This window comes from Mustela erminea, chromosome 15 (genome assembly GCF_009829155.1).
Source record: "Mustela erminea isolate mMusErm1 chromosome 15, mMusErm1.Pri, whole genome shotgun sequence".
Classification (NCBI taxonomy): domain Eukaryota; kingdom Metazoa; phylum Chordata; class Mammalia; order Carnivora; family Mustelidae; genus Mustela; species Mustela erminea.
This window is the reverse complement of record NC_045628.1, coordinates 46,583,561-46,607,198: the sequence shown is the minus strand read 5'-3', so window position 1 is coordinate 46,607,198 and position 23,638 is coordinate 46,583,561.

The window sequence follows — 23,638 nt, the reverse complement described above, 5'->3', positions numbered from 1 at the left end:
AGTATATGTCTCAGTAAAGCCAAGATCTGCACTTCCAACATGTATCCATCTTCCTCAAGGATAAAAGGCACAGACATGTTGGGTTTTTTGTTTTGGTTTGGTTTTTTTGTTGTTTTTTTTTTGTTTGTACACTTTTTTTTCCCCCATGGGATTGAGTATAACCAAAAAATGTCTTCCTACACCATTTAGGTCTGTAAGGACCTATTTAGCAAGAGGCTTTCATTAAAGTTAAATTGTCCCTCCTCGCCTTCCCCCAGGGGATTCTCTTAAAAACAAGTCTTGGAAACCAGCTCCGGGTAACAAAGCCCAGATACAAGGGTGGGTCAGGACAGGTGGAGACATCTGATCAGTTGGGGGATGCACTGTCTCCAGTGGTTATCAAGGAGTATGGGCCCCACCCTTTGGGAGCCTTCTGGGCACCAATCCCAACCAAGGTGATAGGCTGGGTCAAATGTCTACTAGGGTAAATTGTAATTCAGTTGGTCACCTAGCATCACTGTGGAGTTTCCTGTGTGTGTTACAATCTCATCCGCCACCTGTGCATGGCCAGGCCCGACCGCATGGCCTTTGCCCTTAAAAACTAGTCTGTGAAAGAGAGAAGGGTCGCCCTCTCTTGTAAGAGGTGCGTCCCGGAATGTTCGGTTAGATTCTTGATGCTTGGCACGAAATAAAGCTTTGCTTGACCTTCGCTTTATATCAGTCTCGCTCCTTTAATCACGGACCCATTATTGGGGCATAACAAGGTCCTCACAGTGATCCAAGTTAAATGACTTACGCACTAGGCCAGTTGAGGACCTGCAAAATTAGATAATTATTTGGTAGCTTTACAGTGTGAAAAGTCTGGTAGACAGTGGTATGGAGGCTACAAATAGTTTATTGATGTCATGTGAGCATCATCCTTCCCATAGTTTTCTTTTTCCTCATGACTCTTTGCTAATTTTTATCTACTTCCCCTTCTTTAGCAGAAGCATTTACCAAGCTGAAACAAAAGTTTCCTAGTTAAAACAGAAAGTGACCTAGTTTCAACCAAAAATTACTCACATCGTACTGCACATATGTTCCAAGGACAGTTGGCTAATTTCCTAGAGACATTTAAAATGCCACATGTTATCCCTAGCATCTTAACATGGATTTCAATCACTTCCATTCAGAATGAAACTTAGATTGACTTTTCAATCGATACTCATCTTCCATTCTTTTTTAGATTTTTTGGAGACAAGAATTATTTCTCTACGTTGCAAATAGGAGTCTTACTTGCCTTAAGAATTTCTACCCTGTCAGAATCCGGATCAAAAGACTTAAAAAAAAATTTTTTTTTTTAACTGAAAAATGAGTGTATGACCTCAAATGTATGGCTTGCACTTATCAGCTTTCAATTCAGAGTGCTGGAACTGCAAACAGCATTTTGTCAGCCTCAAGTTCCCCATTGCATTTGTTGGGATGCTCTCATTAGCAGTTCCCAGAAGCTGGAAGTGAGTTCCACAGAAGGGACTGATGCTTTGAACTCAATAGGTTTCTTCAGGGTAAAATTTTACACCAGGGCTCCAATTAGAACCTAAGGCTGATTACTTGCATTTAGAGGCCTCCTGTCTAAATCCTAGCTCTCTTCACCACTGGATCGATGTTTCTCCACTAGATGATTGATTGTGAGAGCATTTCAGAGGTTCCTCCTTAGAGGTCTTCTTTCTATTGTTTTTGAGGAAACTCTGATGGCTTTGCTTTAGTAAACCAAGAAAATTACTATGACTATGAGCTCTGGAGCTACCCGGCCTCGATTTATAACCCAACAGCACCCTTTACCATTAGTGACACCTTGAGCGAGTTGCTAATCCCCTCAAAGTCTTCCTTTCCTTATACATTAAATGTAAATACTTAACAATGTTGGCTTTTAAGGAGTTGCTTTGATCATTAACTAATCTGTATAAAACATGATAACACTGCAGTAAGCTCTAAAAATATGAGATATTATAAGCTACTATTACTCATATTATATATTATTAGTTTTTTCTGGTTCACTGGAGTCTCATCTGGGTACAACAAAAATTACAGCATAATCTAACATGATTTTGAATATTTCCCTAAAGTAGTATGTACCCTCTCAGGTGCAGAACTTGAAAAGACAAAACATCTTCAACAAACTGTCACTGCCCCGTTGATATCTTTTCTGTGCATCACGTACTGCATGCAGACACCTGCAACTTTCTGTAAGGACTTTTCATCTGTCAGTGGGAGCACCCTCAAGCCTATGGTGGGGGTCAACCAGAAGGCTGGAGAGTTAATGTCTCTCAGAATCCTTAACCAATGACAAACAAGGAGTTGAAAGGTAAATATCACTGCTTCTTTGGCCATCAATCAGGATAAATTAGATGTGTTCTCACTGTCTTCCAGAGGTCCCTTGAGGAGCTGAGCTAGATATCCTCAGATAAGCGGCACAGAACACACCTTTTATTGTCTTAATTCCCTTTCCTGATTTACATCTCCACTCTCCCAGTATTTCCTTGGATGACCCTCCCCCCCCCCCAAATATATTATGTAGACTTGAGTCCTGTCTCAGAGGCAGCTTCTGGGGAATCCAAGCCAAGACACCTTTAGATAAATCCATTATAGCCATGTTTTACTCAATTAATATGGAAACAAATTGTTCCTTTTTGGCTGAGGACCTGTTAATATATTGACTTGATTTAGAGATTGCATACCATGTAAATGTGTACATATGTCTGTGTGTATGTGTTCTTAGAGTTGAAATTGTAGTGGAGCTCAACAGTGTCATTCTGCCTTCCCATTCCAAATTCCAAAAGTTTCTCCATTCCTCTGAAAGTTTCACCTAGGATATGGGTCTTAGATCTTCCTCTTCTATTCCTGTCTTGAAAATTTCACCTCAAATCAGTATCTGGGGCCAGCCTGGGCAGGTAGTTTTACATGAAGAAGGAGGGAAGCCACAGAAACAGCACTTGGGAAGTTAGAACATAAGTAGCGTAAGAACAGTTGAGGTTCAAAAAAGGAAACAGAGGTCATCATAAATGGGCTCCCACTGGTCAAATCTGAGATTATTTAAGCATCAAAAAAACTTAATATAGTAACAAATTATAAACATTGAACAAAATATAAATCTGTAGGTTCATACCAATATTAACTAATTAATTAAATTTGATGAAAAACAAGATATTTATAAATCTTGAAGTACCTCCCACACAAAACACTTAATTACAAAGAGAAAAAGAGTAACACTACTGTGGAGAATCTTGGCAGACACTGCCTAATTCAAGTGATCAAACTCAGTATCTTTAATAATTGAACAAATGAAAACTGTGCACAACCACAAGAATATGCAGTAAGAAACCACCACTGTGATATTCCTGCTGTAGATGATAACTGGAAAAAAATCATGAAGAAATATTTACAAAACATAGAATTGAAAGACATTTCACAAAATAACTGACATTCAAAAATATTAAAAAAAAATAAAAGTTGAGCAAGAACTGATGAAATTTTCTAGATTGAAGGGGACTAAAAGATAACAGCAAAAGACAACACATAATTCTTCCTGGACTTTTCCTTAAATGGACATAATGGGTTTTTAGGGATCAGATGATGGCAATGTTAATATCCTGATTTTGATGGATACAATTTGCTTAAATGGAATATAGGAAATACACACAAAAATATGGCAGTCACTTACTCTCAAATGGTGCAAGGGGAGAAAAATGTATATTTGCACTATGAACATTTTTCTGTAAATATAATTGCTTTTCTACTTTAGTACTCAGAGAAAATACCTACAGCTACTGATACTTAGAGACTACTCCCCAAAAGTCAGTAAATCGCCAAAAGACCCCAGTCAACAAGCTCTATCAACAAAACACAGGTTTCATTAGATTTTTCAGTGACTCACACTAGAGTATGAATGATCAACCAAATATCATCAAACTTTTGAGGAAGACTTACAGCATGCTAAAACCACCAAGTAAAGGACAAAATAACCCAGAAGAAAAAGCATACAGAGGAGATTTGCTTTTGTTTTGTTTTGTTTTGTTTTGAGTAATTTTATAGAGGATTCACAGGTTTGCCGCAAAGTCCCCATATGCAATAGCTCCTGTTTTTTGAGTGAGCTTTTCCATTTTCAAGAAAAATTTTGATTCTCCCCATGTTTTCTAGACATACTCTCCGATGTTGAGAGCAAAAAAATTTACTAAAGCAATACCCAATAGCTATTTTTAAGAGATTTGATAGAGCTAAAAATCATGAATCAAACCCCAAATAGTAGTTTACTATCTATGCTTTAGAATCAGAAAGACTTTGGTTTGAATCATGATCTACCAATCATATGTGATGTCTCTTCTGATTCATCTTTCCTCATCTGCAAAATGGAGATAATAATATCTACCCTCACTCCATAGATATGAAAAGTAAGTGAGATAATATTCATAACTTTCCCTCGCACATAAAAGGTGCTTATGAAATGGTGCTCTTGACAGTATCATGATTATTCACCATTAGCTTCTCCAAATTTCAAAATGTATATGTCTTTGTTCTGGAAGAGACCCTGAGCTCATCATTTGTCTCAATCATATTCTGTCAAAGAATGCCCATGCAAGTGTCCTCTGATCACTCTGCTCTATTTATGATACCCAGCACATAGGCTAGTACCTATGCCAAGCTTCCTAGTTATTAGTCTCTTATACCTGGATGCCACCAACCATTTCCCCTTGCTTCTAACCTCTCTGCAGGATCACCTGTAAAAACCTTATACCCAGCCTTATAACTTAGGTGAGAATATCACTGAAACCAAAGGTAGTAAAGATAAGTGACAGAACAATACATATCACGTTATCCCTTCTTCTCCCTCTCTTCCAGATCTCCCATCTCCAGGTCAGTCCACAGAGGAAGCACTTCCTTCCTCAGGAATATACAGTGACTCCCTATTGCCCACCAGACACCAGATCTAAACTCCTAACTCAGACTCTGGGTTTCATTAGACTTCAGCCAACTAGACTGACTACATTTTATAGCCTTGAACTCACTTTTCTGTTTTGTAGATCTGATCATTATTTTTCAAAAGAACTGGTAAAAGACTATAGGAATAGACCTATTAGGGGGAAGGGATGCTTGGACAGCTGGCCCATGGTTCAGCCAATCTCACAGCAAACATTCTGGAAAGTGCTATACTGGAAAGAGAGAAGGCAAGGAGCCAGAGTCTCCATAGACATAGTGGAGGCCAAGAGGGAATCTCTCCAAAAATGGAGCAAGCATCATGGAACAGCTTGAAGTGATCCTCACCCCAGTTATATACTGTCAGGAGCCATCAGATATTCTCAGGAGGATTTGAGGGGCAGGAAATAATCATTCTGACTATGAGGGTTATTGTACTTCCAGAGAGAAGGCCATCTATATACAGTAAGTTGTAATCCTTTACCTGTATTTAAATAATTTGAAAATAACTTGAATATTTTTCTTGTCTCAGTGGGTACTTCGAGCAACCACACAGATTCGTTTCCACAGAAAGACTTTTTAAAAATTTCTTATTAAATAAATCTATGGTAGTTTTCTTCCGTAATCAACCAATTAAAATTTTCAGCTGATTGCATGATCACTCTTCAAGTTTCATTACATTATATGTTACCTATGTATTATCTGTGCCTAATTTATAAATTTAAAAAGGTGGCTCAGGCTATTACCATATGTTTTTATCTTATTTTATTGAAGATTTTATTTATTTGTTTGTCAGAGAGAAAGAGAGGGAAGGAGAGAGCACAGGCAGGGGGAGTGACAGGCAGAAGGAGAACACTCTCCCCACTGAGCAAGAATCCTGATGCGGGACTCAATTCCAGGACCCTGAGATCAAGACCTGAGCCAAAGGCAGACACTCAACGGATTGAGCATCCAGGTGTCGCTCTATAGGATTTTCAATAGTTAGATGAAAGTACAAAATTCAATCAAATGTCTGCATGTTGGTTTACATGAAATCAAACACCTAGATATTTAAAAATACCTGGGGGCTCCTGGGTGGCACAGCTGGTTAAGCAACCAACTTGATTTGTGCTCCATTCATGATCTTGGGGTCCTGGGATTGAGCCTTGCATCTGGCTCTGCACTTAGTAGAGAGTCTGCTTGTCCCTCTCCCTCTGCTCCATCCCTGACTCATGCTCTTTCTCTCTCAAATAAATAAATAAACCTTAAAAAAAATAAAATAAAAATAGTTGGAGCTCAGATATATCTTATAGCTCAGACTATGAAAGAAAGAAAATTAGGATATGCAAAGCATATTTATATACTTTTAGTGTTCCTACTAAATTTTTACTTGGCCAGTCATGATTTTGCTTTAAAGTTAAATAATATGTTTGGGTTATTTTTCTTATAAGTTGACTTGATACTAAATTATCCTTATTTTTGGCATACCTCTCATGCCTTTTTAAATATATTTACTGTCATTCTTTCATTAACTTTTTTCACTCTTTATTTCTGAAGGATTTATGTCTTTAACTTAGCTTGATTTCTTACTTAATGTTACAAACTTCCCTGATTTCAGGAATCTATAAAAAATACTGAGTGCCAAATGAGAGATATAATCAAAAGACAGTTTCTATTACCTGATTTCAGAAAAATATGAAGATTTGATGAACAAGATGGGGATGCGCTACTGTCTATTTCAATCACCAGTGGCATACATTCCGAGCTTCACATGTGGCACATTACAAGATATTTTTAAATTCTTACTTCTTTCCATGAAACAACATGTGTTTACTATGCATATTTCCCTGAAACAAATAGTTATTCAAACTTGAATATGAAGAGCATACATCTCTTGATGAATCATCTGGAGGTGGCAAATGTAAATAGCAATGTATTTATGTTTGTGTAAATGTCCTTTAACCCACGCTGCTGGCCAAACTTCAAGTTCAGCTTCATTTTATAGGCTGCTTTACAAAAAATAACTCTTGCCTTAAAAATAAATAAATATATATATGGCAATCAATAGCCATATTTCTATTTCTGTCTCCTTGGAACTCATCATACCTCATAGAATTGAATTTAAATACATTCTCTAATGACTAAAATGCAACTCATTCCAGGAGTCCGTTGGAACTTGCCTCCCCTAAACCTGCCTAGATGCACTTAGAATAAATCCAAACTCTTTTACTCTGACTGACAAGGCCCTGCCTGCTCTGTCCATGCACCCACTCTCATAAATTATCTCTGCTTTATTTAACATCTTAAAGTTATAGCAGTCTATATGTTACAAGACTGGCATGGCTAATTTTTCCCCTGAGAACCCTTGCATTTGCTGTTCCCTCTTTGGGAAAGTTGATTCCCCCAAATCTTTAGATGGCTAGCTGTTTCTCATCATTCGTGTTTGACTTCAAAGGACACATCCTTGGAGAGGTCTTCTCTAAACATCCTGTGCCATTGTGCTGGATCAAAACCTGATCTGGGGGCGCCTGTGTGGCTCAGTTGGTTGAGCAACTGCCTTCGGCTCAGGTCATGATCCTGGACTTCCAGGATCGAGTCCCACATCGGGCTCCCAGCTCCTTGGGGAGTCTGCTTCTCCCTCTGACCTCCTCCATTCTCATGCTCTCTCTCACTCATTCTCCCTCAAATAAATAAATAAAATCTTTAAAAAAAAAAAAAAAAAAACCTGATCTGTATCTGACATCATTTATTTGCTTGTTGCTGTCAGCCTTAGGATCAGTCCCTGGATAGCCTCATTCTCCCCACTGTGGGAAGCTTTCTCCTTCATCTTGATCATCTAAGTCTTGTCCCTAGATTCTCTCCAGGTTTCTGGTCTGTTCCCTCAACTCTCTACTGGGACTGGAACTAGACATGGCATTCTATATCCTCATGCCTTGTCTCCACAGAGGGATCTTCCTGAAAATTCTTTCTTGCTGTCATAGCTAAACTCACTAGGTCAGAATCTTTGGCTCATATCTAGAAATTTTGATTGAACACTGACCTCCTTAAAAAACATGAAAATTATTCTTTTACTTATCTAACATTCCTTGAGATTATAAATTCTCTTGATTCCTCAGTATCCCTTGATATTTTCAAGAAAACCATTCCTGAAACAAAAGAGTTTCCATTAATCTTGTCAAGATACAAAATTATGATTCATATAGTTAAATTCAGGCAACACATGGCACAGTGAGGTGCTAGTTGCATGAGCTTGGGTTCAAATCCTGACTGTGCCGTTTTCTAGTCATGTGAACCTAGAGATGTTTGTCAAGCTCTCTGAGCCTTACCCTCCTACATATAAAATGGGGACAATGAAAATATCTTCCTGAGAAGATTCTAATGAAAATTCAGTAAGATAATGTAAGGTATTTCTATTTGTGCCAGACACGCTCATACATTCTTTGGGAAGGTGCAGAAGAATGCCACCCTATGGAGAGAAATTTGCAGCACACAAGCATTTACCTTTTGGCTCAGCATCACACCTATAAGGGCACCTCCATAAGTATAATACAACAGATGTGCAGGTTACTTGTCAAAGTCTTATTTGTTATAGCAAAATATTGGGAAAAAATCAAAATGGGTAATCACAGAATACTCATTGATACAGTGAAGTACTGTGCAGTTATGAAAAGAATTAGAAGTACTTCTATGAATTGCTATGGAGGGATTTTTATAATATAGTAAATGAAAAAAATAAATGCAAAATAATTTTGTAATGTATCTTTACAACCTTCATCATAAGAAATAAAATCAGAGGGACGCCTGGGTGACTCAGTGGGCTAAAACCTCTGCCTTTGGCTCAGGTCATGATCCCGGGTCCTGGGATCAAGCTCCACATAGGGCTCTCTGCTGGGTGGGGAGCCTGCTTCCCTTCCTCTCTGTGCCTGCCTCTCTTCCTACCTATGATCTTTGTCTGTCAAATAAATAAATAAAATCTTAAAAAAATAAATATAAATCAAAATTAATAAATATAAATCAAAATATAAATTAAAAAATAAAAGTCAGAAATATATATCTATATACACATATATAAACACATAGATATACATATAAACATACATATGCATATATATGTAACTTATTTACTTATTTTTGCAAAATGAAATATAGCAAGGATAAACCAGAAACTAATGAAAATAGCTACTCAGAAGAAGTGGATGGGAATTAGGAGAAAGACAGAAATAGGAAGAAGACTTCTCTTGGTGGGTATTTTTAATGCTTAATTTTATTTTTAATTTTTGCCTTTTGAGCCATGTAAATGTTTTACATATCCAAAAATTAAATTTAAATTAAAAAAGATAAACCAAAGGCAAAACCTAAAATTGAATACAGACAAAAAAAATGAACCTAACCACATAGCAACTTGATGATATAACCACAGAGAAGTAGTAGGTTTTGAACACAGTAGTCTGACAACACACTTGGTAAGAACTTACCAGACAATTCTAAAATAGGTATTTCTATAGAGCATTTGCCCAGGAATTTTCAAAAATATTAATGTTGCAATTGACAGATTAGGTGGCGGGGCTGGGGGTGAGGCTGTTCTGAACATACAGAGACCAAAGAGATGGGATAACTGAATATAATGTGTGCTCCTTCTTTGGATCTTGAATTCAACAGAAGAATAACTATAAAGGACATTATTGGGACAACTGGGGGAAATTTGCATGTGGACTGTATATTACAACATATTATATCAGTGTTAAGTTCCTTGGTTATGATCATCATAGGGTGTCTTTGTTCTTTGACAGAGAGAAATCACAAGTAGGCAGAGAAACAAGCAGAGAGAGAGAGAGAGGAGGAAGCAGGCTCCCTGCCTAGCAGAGAGCCCGATGCGGGACTCGATCCCAGGACCCTGAGATCATGACCTGAGCTGAAGGCAGAGGCTTAACCCACTGAGCCACCCAGGCACCCCTGTCTTTGTTCTTTGAAGACACACATTGAAGTATTTAGAGATGAGCTATCAGGATTCTGCTTGAAACTTACTTTCATACTCTAAGCAAAAAGAGAGTGAGAGAGAAAGCAAATGTGCAAAATGTTCGTATTAGTCTTTCAACTATTCTGTAGGTTTAAAATTTTTTCAAAGTAAAAAGGTTGAGAGGTAACCTCCAAAATAAACAAACTAAAAAAAAATCTGTGCTTGTTAGCTATTACTATCTCTGATTCTCCCAGTCTGGGAGTCTGTGAGAAGGAAACCTGGAATAAATACATATGGCTGATAAATAAAAAAGAAATCCTGTCCTGGGATCTATTTTCAGCCTACTGAAGCATGTCAGTTGGTACTTTACTTATTCATTTCCCATAGGATTTGCCTAAACAAATAAAATTGCCTCCAACTTTAAAAAAGGAAGTGAGACTGTCTCCAAGCTTCCCTGGAAAGAAGCAGTTAAATCTTATCCTTATTTTACCTCCTTCTTACTTAGTGATGTGCCTTGGCAGAAACTCAAGGGGAGTATAGTTACAGCCAGCCTCTGGAAAAATCGCAGACAACACTGTCTCTTGCTCTCATGAATTACACTGGGGGACATGCTGCTGCTTCCAACCTGCCCTTCTCAATTGTGGTGACAAAGCACCAGGCCAAGAGGCAGACCCCTGGGTAGTCAGGTCTGTATTATTTCAGATTTTAAATACTGAAAGCGAAACAGAAAGCCTTTCTCCCAGAACAGAGAGTGGGAAGTATAATTTACAATAGATTAGGTTCACCTTGGTGGGGAGGGCGGGGGACATTTAAAAGATCTTTAGGCCCTTCCTTTTAAATTCCTGATACACAATTGACCTAACAAAACACCTTTAGACACTCCTAAATTATATACTTTGAAAAAAATCTTTTTCCCAGATATATAATATTTGCCCCCATAAAATGATGAAATATTTGCCACTGGCCTTCTAGTTTCCTTTCTTTCAAGGCTTAAAAGCCTATTTGATTTCTGTGGCCGGATTGTGTCCAGGTACAGACAGACATCTTTTGTAACTGGTTAAAAGCTACAGAAAAGGTCTATTGAAACAAAATGCTGCTCATATCCCCATCCATGCCAGGAGGAACAAATCGCACAAAAGAACCTAAAGAAAACTGTTTTATAGTTACTACTGTGTTACATTAGCTGACAAGGGAGAGATGATTACATTTATAGATTTTTTTTTTCCTTTTATAGAGGCAAAATCTATATGCAGCTGAAGAATTATGTATTATCACCACTGGAATTTGAATTCAGCTAATGAGAACAAACAGCAAAGGAAGATGTCTTGGAAGACTGCTTGGTCTTGGCCCTGTACATGGGCCATAAGATTAGGCTGCCTCTTTCTTCCCTTTGGGGCTGCAGCCCCGATCTGCTAATGTATTTCAAGATTCCATTTGTGCACCCATAAAAATATTAAAACATGCATCTCTTTAAAACATGCATCCTAAGTTAATTATGAAGTTGGAAGCTATTAATACCAAGCCATCATTATAAAATATTATCTTGTATTTGCATAGTGTTATGTACCCCTGTGATTTGGAGCACAGTCACAGACATAATCTCACTTAATCCTGGGAACTCGGTGCGGGAGATTGCATGATTTGTCTTTCCACTATGTAGTTAAAGCAACTGAACCAGACATTATCATTCATTCTCAAAGCTGAAACTTTATGTCCACCATTCATCACAAAAGAAAAACTGACTTGAGAGAGAGAAAAAGAGAGAGAGAGAGAGAGAGAGACTCAGTTCTGTTACTTACTACATGTATGTCCCTGGACAACTGACTGAACTTCTCTGAGCCTCAGTTTCCCCAGCTGCAAAATAAAGGAAATAATACCTACCTCTTAACAGTGCTGTGATAGTTAAATAAACTTAAAGGAAATAACAGCACTAAAAAATTATGGCTATTTACTCATTCACTCATTTAACAAACACTTTACCATTTTTAGCAGCAGACAGATAAGAAAAAATACAGATCTAGAAGAGGCAAGTAATACAGCTATCCTGTTAAGATACAGTGCCAGCCGTCATGAAGCTCACAGATGTGAAGGATAGTGGACATTTCAATGAATCTTTAGAATGTAGTGTGATATTAAGGAAAGCAGGCCAGGGCCACCATGTACAGCGGTGAAGGTTTTACACTGCACAACCCAGGGGACAACCTTCATGTCCCAGTGTATGTGAGTGATGACAACCCTGGAGGCGTGTAATGTACCACCCAAGAAGCCATACACAGCAATCCTGCTGGTAACAGAAAAAGGTTAATCAAAGCTTCATAGAGGTCATATTGAATCTAGGTCACTTCAGAAAAGAGAAGAAGTGCATAAGAATACATGAAACGAATATGACATTGCAAGAGTGCCCCTGCCATAGTAAAGTATATATAAGACAGAAAAATGAAATTAAAAAGATAAACAGAGACTACATGGTGAATGGCCTTGCAAACCAGGTCAAAGAATTTACACTTTACTCTTAAAACAATTAAGTGCTTTAGTGCAAATATATGATTGTTGCCTTAGCATACCTTTATCACTTTCTATCATCTCCTTGTTTTCATTTGGAGATTTGCATAGCCCTAGGGGTTGTACAAACAGTACGAAACCCACGAACACTATTGATGATACAGAAACAACTGTACAAGAAGCTTTGTGGCTAACAGGGAGAACAGCCCTAGAATAAAGTTGACACACTGGCGGGCACTGGGGAGACAGGAAGAAACCACACTTCTGATGACTATATTGAACCCCTGGGTTTAACTTTGCCTGAAGTCCACCTACTTTGCAATCTTTAGTTACATGAACCAATAAAATTCTATTTATTATATTAACAAGTTTGAGTTCTATCTTCTGTTACTTTCAGGAAAAGGATTTTTAACTGATACAGCTACCAATGAAAGACTCTAAGCAAAGCAGCATAACACTATATTTATTTTATTTTTTTTTAAAGATTTTATTTATTTACTTGACAGAGATCACAAGAAAGCAGAGAGAGAGGTAGAGACAGAGAGGGGAGGAAGCAGGCTCCCCATGGAGCAGAGAGCCCAAAGTGGAGCTCCATCCCAGGACCATGGAATCATGACCTGAGCAGAAGGCAGAGGCTTTAACCCACTAAGCCACCCAGGCGTCCCTATATATAGATTTTTTATAAAAATATTACTTGTAGCAGCTGGGAAGAAGATGTGCCAGGATAGGCCAGAAGTGAGTAGAATAGTGTTTCACCAGAATCCATACAATAAGGGAAGTCAAAAGAAAGAGCTGTATATTCTGACATAAAAAATATTTTAGAGGAATATTTTTAATGAGTAAAACCTCATTGCAAAATAATTTATATAAGATGATTTTCAGTTTTTTAAAAATCTTCATTACGTGCCTATGTGTCATTTCACATTTTACTGTATATATTCTGATTTTTTTTTTAAATGAGAATTTTGAGTCGTAAAACTTAAAGAAAGAAAATTAGAGAGATGATGACCAAATGACCTATTTCTGTGGCCTTGAATGGAAAGGATGAATTTGAAAGGCACGTAAAGTCAATTTTTCTAAATCTTTTTTTTTTAAGATTTTATTTATTTATTTGACAGAAAGAGAGATGGTGAGAGAGGGAACACAAGCAGGGGGAGTGAGGGAGGGAGAATCAGGCTTCCCACTGAGCAGAGAGCACTATGTGAGGCTTGACCCCAGGACCCTGGGGTCATGACCTGACCCCAAGGCAGGTGTCATGGGGCTTGATGGTGGGGCTCCAGGGTAGGGGTCGGTGGCAGGCTCCATCCCAAGACCCTGGAATCATGACCTGAGCCAAAGACAGATACCTAATGACTAAGCCAGCCAGGCGCCCATAAAGTGAACCTTTCTAAAGCCATCCTTTAGGAAAAGTTCTAGGTCTACCTCACAGACAACTCTTCTCTGCACTACTGCCCAGGGTGATCGTCCTCCTTTTAACTCTTAATATTCCAGCTCTCTGGATAATCAGTCAGTCTTACACATCCTGTCTTACAGCAAACATTAACTTTTTATAAATGTGCATCTTCCAAATGGTTATAATCTCCAAGAATGCTTTTTCATAGCTCTATTCCACTTAGCTCTGTAGCAATTACTCAGATAGCCCCTGGGTAGCTCAGTGCTCTTTCCAGTACACTGACCACCCACCTTGTTTCTGGTTCCCCTGCCCGATCCCCTCCACCACTTGACCTAATATAGAGAAGCAAGCTTGGAAATCTCCAAAGGATTGAGAATACTTCTGTCTTGCCATGCTCAAAATTCTCCCTGTTTCCAGTTTTAGCACTGCCTGTGCATTACCAAACAGCTTTGGGGAAGTCTCAACCTCTATGGGTTTCTTCCTACCTATAAAAATTTTCACAGAAACATCTGGAGAAGTCAAGATTAAAAGTCAAGATAGTCGGAACCTGTGAGGCACAAAAGGAAAAAGTAAGCTGGTGGAGGAAGATAACATCCGAGAGGAAATAACATGTTGGAAGGAAAGTAAAATACATTCTAGAGAAAGTGCAACTGATAAAGACATCTATTTGAGGAAAAGAGTAGGGCAGGAGGATGTAGTGAAGACTTTGTACCAGAATGCATGATCCAAGATCATCAAGGGTCCCCAAAGGAATGGAGCAAATATTGCCAATAGGTTCGATTCATTATGTTTGTGTCAAGGTCGTTTACTCAGTAAATGTTCACTGAGGGTCTATACTGATGAAGCTCTACGGTCAGTACTGAGAAGACAGTGATAAAAAAGATAAGCATCATCCTGCCCGCCTGAAGCTTAAGCTCTAGTAAAGGATAAAGACAAGTCAACAACCTACTGCAGTGCGGTGTTATGTGCTGAGGGCACTATTTAGAGGGCACATTGTTTTCTAGGTCGGTGGGCATTTGCATTTTCCCTTAAATACAAATCATAATGTTAGTGGTATTCGGAATGAGAAATATAATGGGTATAGCGGACTGAATGTCTGTGTCTCCCCAAATTCTTATGCGAAGCCTCAATCCCTAATGTGACTACTTTCAGGGAGAGGGACTCTATCCAAGTACTTAAGGCCAAGTGAGGTCAAAGAGCAGAGTTTTAATCTGATAGGATTAGTGTCCTTACAGGATGGGCATGAATCGACAGAGATCTCTTTCCACCAGGCGAGCACACAGCAAGAAGGCAGCTGTCTGCAAACCGGGAGGAGGGATCTTGCAAGAAACCAAAGCTGGGAGACCTTGATCTGAAACTTCCAGGCTCCAGAAATGTGAGAAAATAAATTGCTGTTCTTTAAGCCATGGAGTCTGCGGTGTTATGTCATGGCTGCCCTAGCTGACTAATACAATAGGAAGATCACAGAGCGTTACAGGAGTGTCTAACCCAATCAAAGGAGATCATAAAAGTCCTCCTAAGAGAAAATGAAATTTACTATTAGCTCTAAAGGGTGAGTAAGAGCTAGCAAGTCAAAGGGAGAGGTGGTAGAGGCGTTGGGGGAGGGTACTGAGCTCTGAGCGGAGAATGTTTGCCAAGCGCAGAACAGGTGCACACTGAGTGGATTATCAAGTGGGAGGGGCACAGCACGTGAATCAGCAGCGGCAGTTACAATAGGTCTTTCAGAAACCTTCATAAGAAGTTTAGATTTTACCCTGAGATCCATAGATATTCTATAATGTTCCTAAGATATTAAAAATTAATAATAACTGGTATCATTTGTTTTATGTAATTTGCAAACTATCTGGAAGGAAATTTCCACTTTCGCAGTTTTTCAAACATTTGCTCAACGCCACATGGTTAGCTTTCAGTGACATTTGTTTAATAAATGATGGGTTTAGGCCTTTTCTGAGGATATTATAATCCTCGTCTTACCATCACAGTGTGCCCACGGTTCCAAATCAGAGGGTTTTTTTAATGATCTGTTATTGACATGGTAAGAGAGCCTTTCTCTGAAGCGATCCACATAATTCTTCCCGAAAATTCAGGTTTACATTCGGGTTGCCTCCTAAACCTGAGCGCTTGTAGACCAGCCAACACAGTGCTGGATTTGTGAAGATCAAGTTTAACCCTAATCCACTCTGGCCTCCACAACAATTCTGGGCATTCTTGTACCTTCTGCAAGCAGCTGATCCTTGGACGGGCATTACCACGACAGTTTTACATTTTTCATCCTTCCGGAAAACAACAGCTAAACATCAGAGCATGAAATAATGTTTTGTTCAGGGGTCTGCCAAGCATGTCAGGTCAAATTCTCTGCTTTTTTTTTTTTTTTTTTTTTTTTTTTTCTGCCTTCGAATTGTTTTGTGAAGTCCCATAATCGCAAGGCACCACATTTGATCTTCAGGAGAGAGACTTTGAAAACAAGAGGTGATGGACCTTGACAGTCACTTTCTTAGGTGGACCCTTCCAGCCAGCCAAGCATGCGAGACAGTTCCACTTCGACTTCAGGCTCTGGGACGCACCTCCACAACCCTCCCACGGCACTCTGAACTAACAGCTGCTGAGAGTCCAAGGCATGCTGGACAATCTTAGTGTCAGCCTTTGGGAAGACGGCTAGCTCTTGGAAATCTTCACGATACTTTTTTGGACGTCCTTTTCCTATTGTGTGTGTCTGGCACCCAGGGAAAAGCTCAGAGGGATAAAACTAAGAACTACAGCTATGGCATGAGTATAACTGTGACTCAGACCTCGGGTTGACAAGGCACAAAAACCCCCAGCCGGACCTGGCACCACGACTGATTGTGGCTGGCAGCAAGAAGTCGTTAGGAGAAAAGGTGTTTTTGTGATTAATGATCTTTGAATATCCTATTCAGAAATATCAGGCTTAGAACTCACCAAGAGAATCTTCCCGAGAAAGCAAGGAGGCTTCCGAACTGGTTCAGAGGCAAGAGTTGTGTCAATCAACACAGCTGAAATTCTGCGGGAAGATCAGACGGTTGCAGGCAGAAAGGACTCGCTCGCTCGAATTCTCTACCAGCCTTTGTGTAAGGATCTGTGGTAGCTTTGGCCAAAGCATTGGATCTATTTCACCTAGAAATGATAGTAAATGAGTACCCAGCCAGAAGAGCTCTTATATTCTAGTGCTCTGTTCTCTCTGCTAATACCCTTACAGTTCTTCTCTTTCCTCTTGAGTAGTTATCAGCCCTTCCACCCACCTGCACAAGGAAGTGTAGCAAACAGGCTTCAGGTGGAGGAACAAGTTGAACTGATAAGGAATCACCGAGAGGCAGATCCTACAGGGAGCTCTGAAGCGGACATGCCCTTTCAGCGTTGTCCCATATTCAGGCAGGGATGAGGGTCTTTATTTCTTAAACTGACACATGATCAGGTGATGGCTGCTCCAGGAAAGGGTCATGACCTTGGGCAAGGCAGCTCTTGGGGAAGGCAGTCCCTGGGGAGGGCTCAACTTTGAGGCCTCAGCAGTGATATCCCCAGAATCTGGGCAATGAGTGTCTTGGACCAAGAAGACACAAACAGTGCCCCAAGCAGCTCCTCACCCCAATAATGTGAGGAGCAGCCCGACGGGTGGAGGCGATCTAGCTGGGGATGATTTAACTTCTTTTTCTCCCCTATTTAGATCAGCATTTCCTTCATCCCCTTTCTCTGTCCTGTATTCTAGTGGTGTGTTAGGGAAATGCTCCAGTAGACTTCTATTTCCATGCCTTCAAGTGTTAGACCAAGACTGGCAGCTTGTGATTTTAATTTGCAAAACTTAATGCAGTGCTTTGATAGGTTTAAGTCTGATAGGTTTAAACAGATTATGCGATTTTTTTTTTAGAAAAAAAAAGATAATTTCTAATACTTGCTTCTAATTTTTCTTGCTAGCTGTTAATTTCAAATGCACAGTGTTTTGGCTACATTTGGGTCCAATCAATTTTTGTCCGCCGTCCAAGAAGCCTTATAGCCATTGTTTCTATGGGAAAATGTATATTGAGTTCCAAAAGCTCAAAAGAAGTCTTGGAAGGGTGCCCAGTGGGGGCTGGCCACCCAGGTAATGGCTGCAATGAGCACATTACAATTGTCAAACCCTTCAAACACACGTAGGGAGAGCATCAGCCCATTAAGAGCTGAAGCTGCCTTTTAACTGTGCCCAGTACAAACTGACGCTGGAGGGCAAAATATTGTTCTCATCAATTTGTTCCCAACAAATAAATCCAGTACCACACACTCCAAAACAAGGTAGCCTGTTTCAAGAGATCACACATTTTAATGGAATCACACTTCATTTCCGGAACAAGCACATCTTGCCCAGGCAGCTCAGCTGTCATTACAAACAGGATCTGGTCCCTGCTCCCTCTAGCATTATCCCTGTTTTTCTGGGAAGGAAGCTGGCATAAGGCGCTTAAGTGACTTAGCCCCAAACTAGGGGTCAAGTCTATAGCAGGCAGCTGGTGAAAGCACACCCCGCCCCAGCCTCCAAGCGGGCTTGGCTCCCCACCTCCATCTGAACTCCCCGCCAGCTTCGGGGCTAGAAAAGTCCCTCTAACTCTCCTTGGCTCTGTTACCTGTGAAACAGGCTGGAAACAGCCATTCCCTGGAAAATTCAGTGTTCATTCACTAATCAAAGAAGAAAAACCCGCCCTCCAGGGGGACACAGAACTCAGCACCGTTGCTGAGGAGTGCCTTATTTTCCTCTTCAAAGCGGGGGTCCGAATTTCTGAAGTTTGAGGTCCGCTGGTTCCTTTGACAGCAATGTTAATAATCGCACCGGTTTTCCCCCGGAGTGGCGGTACCACCGAGTAAAGCCCAATGTAGGAGATGTGCCCAGTGCAATAATGCTGGTTAAATAAGCACCGCTCATTGCCTCCCAACAGTCAAGGAGCTTAAAATCCTGTCAATTCATCCCACGTGAGGGAGATTATGTGATTTACATGTTAAAGTGCCCCTGTGGTTTGATTTGCATACCAAAGACTTTGGGGGCACGGAAACAAAGGATCAGTGTGCATGACAAGAGTGCTATTAGCATAGAGCATTCGGATTTTCCGACAGCCCAGCCTGGCAAACAATCCGGCACCTTCACCACACCCGTTGAGTTTATAGGATTTGACAATTTCTCATCGATAATAAGGGAAGGGGTTAGGGAGTTGGGGTGTGGAAAGAGGTTTACTAGAAAGGCTGTCTTCTTAAGCACAGTAATTAGTATTTCCCTAAAGGGCTTCCCGCCTCCCACCACCTTTTTCCCCCCATCTGATAGTCATTTCAAGGCAGAAATACGATGCCTGATAATAGTGGAAGAGATCAGCCACAACCATTTTGAACACGGAGAACGCAGCCAGTAGAACTACCCTCATCAGCGCATATACACACACATGCATGTGCGCATGTGTACAGACATACACACCACACACACCCTAAAACATTTGTGTCTTACTTCTTCATTTATTTCTGTGATATTGACCAAGTAGCACTTAATGAAAGAACACTGGTGAAGAAGTTCAGAGACTTGGCTTTAAGTCCCAACTTTGGAACATTTGTTACCTGGACAAGTTACCTATTTATTTCCCCTATGACTCAGTTTTCTCCAGAGATGCAAGATAGACCAGAAAAATTCTAGGATCCCTTCCCCAGCATGAGCATAAGAGAAATTATTAAGACAAACCAGTGCACAGTTATATCAGACAAAGGGAACCATGGGAGTGTGGGGGTTGGGTCCAAAATGAGTGTCCTAGAAAACCCAATGGAAGTGTTTTGTCGCCTGTCACTTTAAAAATGTACCTACTTACCAGTACTGAGTCAGTCTCCCAGTTTTAAAAAACTATCAACAAATGTGTCTTGAGCTCTTGGGAGACTTAAATATAATGCTCTAAGTGAAAAGCAGTTTGCAAATTATATATGCAATACACTGTTACTATGTGTTAACTCCAGAGAGATAGAAAATCCAAGTACTAACATCAGGATGTTGTCAAATAGTCCTCTCAACCCATTGGTTTTCAGGTGGCGGAGTGAGGGGAGTGATTCTGTTGCCCCTGAGAGATATTTGGCAATGTCTGGGGACATTTTTGATAGTCACATTGGGAACAGGGGAGAGGGGCTACTGGCCTCTGCAGGAGAGTGGCCAAGAATGCGGTTGGATGTTGTGCAAAGAACAGGACAAGTCTCCCACAATGAAAAATTCTCCTGCTCAGTAGTAACCCTAATCCTCAGATACCAACCCAAAGAAGGGCTGTCTGTTTTCCCAGGAAAGAAAGTAGGTCCAGTCAGTATGAACCACCAAATACTTAGGCCTCATGAATACCTAGACTCCCCAAAGAATGCTACCGCCCAGTGACAAAGCCCCAGCCAAAAACTGTTTCCCTCTGAGATTTAATCATCAAACTCTTGGCCACAGGTACTTACAGAGAGGTAGTCCTGTAACCAAAAATTTCCGTGACAGGAAGATGATAGTAACTTTACAAAATTTATGCTCTCTTTTTTACTGGGGTGGAGGAAAGAAAGTCAAGTCTCCAAAACACATTTATTGTGTATAATGTGGTAATGGGATTTGGGGAAAGAATGCGTGAAGAATACAGGATGCCTCCGTTATCCTGAGGGCTGAAATTGATTCTGCCTGGGTTCCATTCCCATGCACACAATTAAGCACACAGCTCATTCTCTCTAGAAATCTACTGATCTAAAGATCTGAAAAGGAAAAAAAAAAAAAAAAAGAAAAAAAGATCTGCTCTGAACGTACACTGTAGGGAATAAAAGATCTATTACAATTGATATATTTTTTAGTTACTCTAAAAATAAACAAACCCATTTAATCACTAGCCAGGTGTTATAGACTTGGAAACATGAGAAATTCTACTGGATATCTGTTGAGCATTCTGGAAACACATCTTGCAACCCAGGCTGAATACTGAAGGTGATTCAGGAAGATCTTAGGTGGGTTGACAGGTTCATTCTCGAACAGTTTTCAACCTTAGGTGGAGCAAAATAAATTACGAAACCAGAAACTCTTACTTCACGTTTAAATAGCAATATTCTGTTTCAGAGGAAAAAAAAAAAAAACACTTAAAAAATGTTTCTATATTTTCTCATCATAATCCCGGAAGGAGGATATTATAATAAATGGGGAAACAAAATTGTAAGGAATAAGAAAGATTTGAGGGTTGGATTAGAGCTCAAAATCATTTATTTAAACTCATGCCAGCAACTCTGAAAATGCCGGTTACCCTCTCTGTACTCTGTCCTTCGACTCAACCCCCTCCTGTTCTATGTCATGCCCGTGTGTTCTCTAAATGGCTTTCTGAATACCAGTGACTTGATAGGCAAAGGTTGGACAATGCTGGGCCATTTCGTCTTGACTTCTCCTGTTCAAACCAGATTTCAGGCCTTGAGCCCCGTGTTAAGGTCTCTGAATCCTGACACCTCTGACCTGAGCTGAGAGTTCTTTCCTTTACCCTCTCGAAATGTCAGTGGGGCACTGGCACTGACACTCTCCACTGAGTTAAGAGTCGGGCAGTGAAAGCGCATCGTGGAGGTGAAACCCTTGTAAAACACGCGGCAAAGGCATCATAGTTTCAAGGTGAACCAAGGTCGCTATTCCTGAGAGCTCAGTGAAAAGGCACTGACAACATCTTCAGAAACCCTGGTTTTGTAGTACACTGGTAACTGTCTTCTCTTCAAGAGGAAGGAGCTGTTTAAGGTATATGCAGATAACATTCCAGATTTTTCCTGTGTCTGAGTATAAACTTGGCACTTTTAAAAATGGCATAAAATCTGTCAAGTCACCTGGGTGCCGTTTTTGAAATTACTACTACAATGAACTAAGTGGTGCCTCACAGGACTTACTCATGTTCAAAAACTGTTCATATAATTAAGGGATAAAGCCATTTGATAAAACCCTAAGAATAATTTAGGTCCTGGAAGAATCCAACTATTTGGGACCTGCTTTTGTCCATGTACTTCCCCTAGGACCTACGTGAACTCTGAAATTTTCTAATTAACAGTTTATTGTAAGAAAGTCTTAAAAGGTATTATTCTCCTTCTATCCCTGAACAGGCACGCACACATACGCATCTCCTTTCTAGAGTTCACTTTTGAGGTTTCTGCTTAAAGACAATCCCAGCTTCAAAAGCAGCTTTCTGGTTTGAGGCAGAGAGAAGAATGCAAAGGTGAACAGCTCAGGGGGTACTGTCTCAGGACCTACAGATTACTGCCATTTAGGATAGGTATAGACGGGAATGGCTGGAGGCAGAAGGAAGGAGGCTTTATTTTCCACAGACTTGTATATGTTTAAACTGGAGGAGACATCTTTAGCAGTGCCTACATTAGTCAATCTCAAATAAGCGACCAGGGAACTTTCCTTGAGAAAGCAGTAGCTATTCCTGCTAGGATTACCTAAACTGGGTGGCATTGTTTGCATTCTTGGCAGAGAAGAGCCTGGAAGCCAAGATTCTGGGGTATCAATCTCCAAGACTGACAAAGAGCTGAAAGGAGAAAAAGTCACCGGATTAAAAACAGTGCTTATTCAAAAATATTTCCAGAGGCGATGCATGCTCCAGGGGATATAAACTAAACATTGTTTTCTTTCACATAATGAGGAAATCCAGCCAGTCACACTGTTAGAAGAGCTGTGACAAAGGAAGCTTGTGGACCTTGACCCGGAAGCAGATGATTCTCCCTCTACTTAGGGTCAGAAGGTCAATAGCAGCCTAAGGCTCTGTCACATACCTGCCACCATTCCCCTCACTCATCGCATTTTATCATCTCACGTCCTCACAAGAAGGGAGGTTACAGAACGCTAAGATACTTTGATAGAGAGGCCACATTCACACTTCTTTTAGTACAGTAATTTTTATAAGTGTTCTGTTTTCTTTTTAGTTACTGTTGTTAAACTGTTAATCTAATTTATAAATTAAACTTTATCATAGGCGTGTGTGTATAGGAAAAAACACGGTCTACGTAGGGTTGAGTCCTATTGGCGGTTTCAGATATCCACGGGGTTGGGGGGGGGGCTTGGAACATAACCCCCCACCCCGGATAAAGGGGGGCAACAGTACTTACAATATCCTCAGACATAGTTTGTGATCTCTGTCAGAGAGTGAGGGATTTTGGGAAAAGGAAGGCAGCAAACATTCCTATGTTGTTTGTCTCAGGATGGAAGAAAACAATGTCTCTGAGACCAGAGCATCCAGGAACACACTGCCTCACCCTTATTTGGGTTTTAATTGAAAATAATAAGTAATATGCCATTGGATTCAAAAGCACTTTAAAATAGAATTAAACAAACTTAACAAATATAAAAAGCCAAGACAGTATATAATTATTTTGGTTGCATTTGCTGGTAACTTATCCCATGCTGTTCCTCAAACCTGTGACCTCCACATGGACCAAAACAAAGTCTCCTTTTAAAATAACTAAAACATGGGGTGCCTGGGTGGCTCAGTTGGTTAAGTGTCTGCCTTTGGCTCAGGTCATGATCCCAGCATCCTGGGATTTAGCCCCACATCAAGCTCCTGGTTCAGCAGGGAGTCTGCTTCTCCCTCTCCCTCTGCCTCTCCCCTTGCTCATGCTCTCTCTCTTTGTATCTCTTTGTCTCAAATAAATAAATAAAATCCTTAAAAAAATTGTTTAAAAAAATAAAATAACTAAAACATTTGTTTAAAGATAAATATTCTGGTATACGCTTGTTTAGTTTCCTTAGTCCCTATCCTGATATTAAGTCTATGTTGCACGTATACTCTCCTTGTGAAATGTTTAAGATAAAACAATGTTTAATAAATTTTTCTGGCTTATCTGAGAATAGTCACCCTTCTCTCTCTGTCTTTTCATTACTGCATTTTTCTACGTAA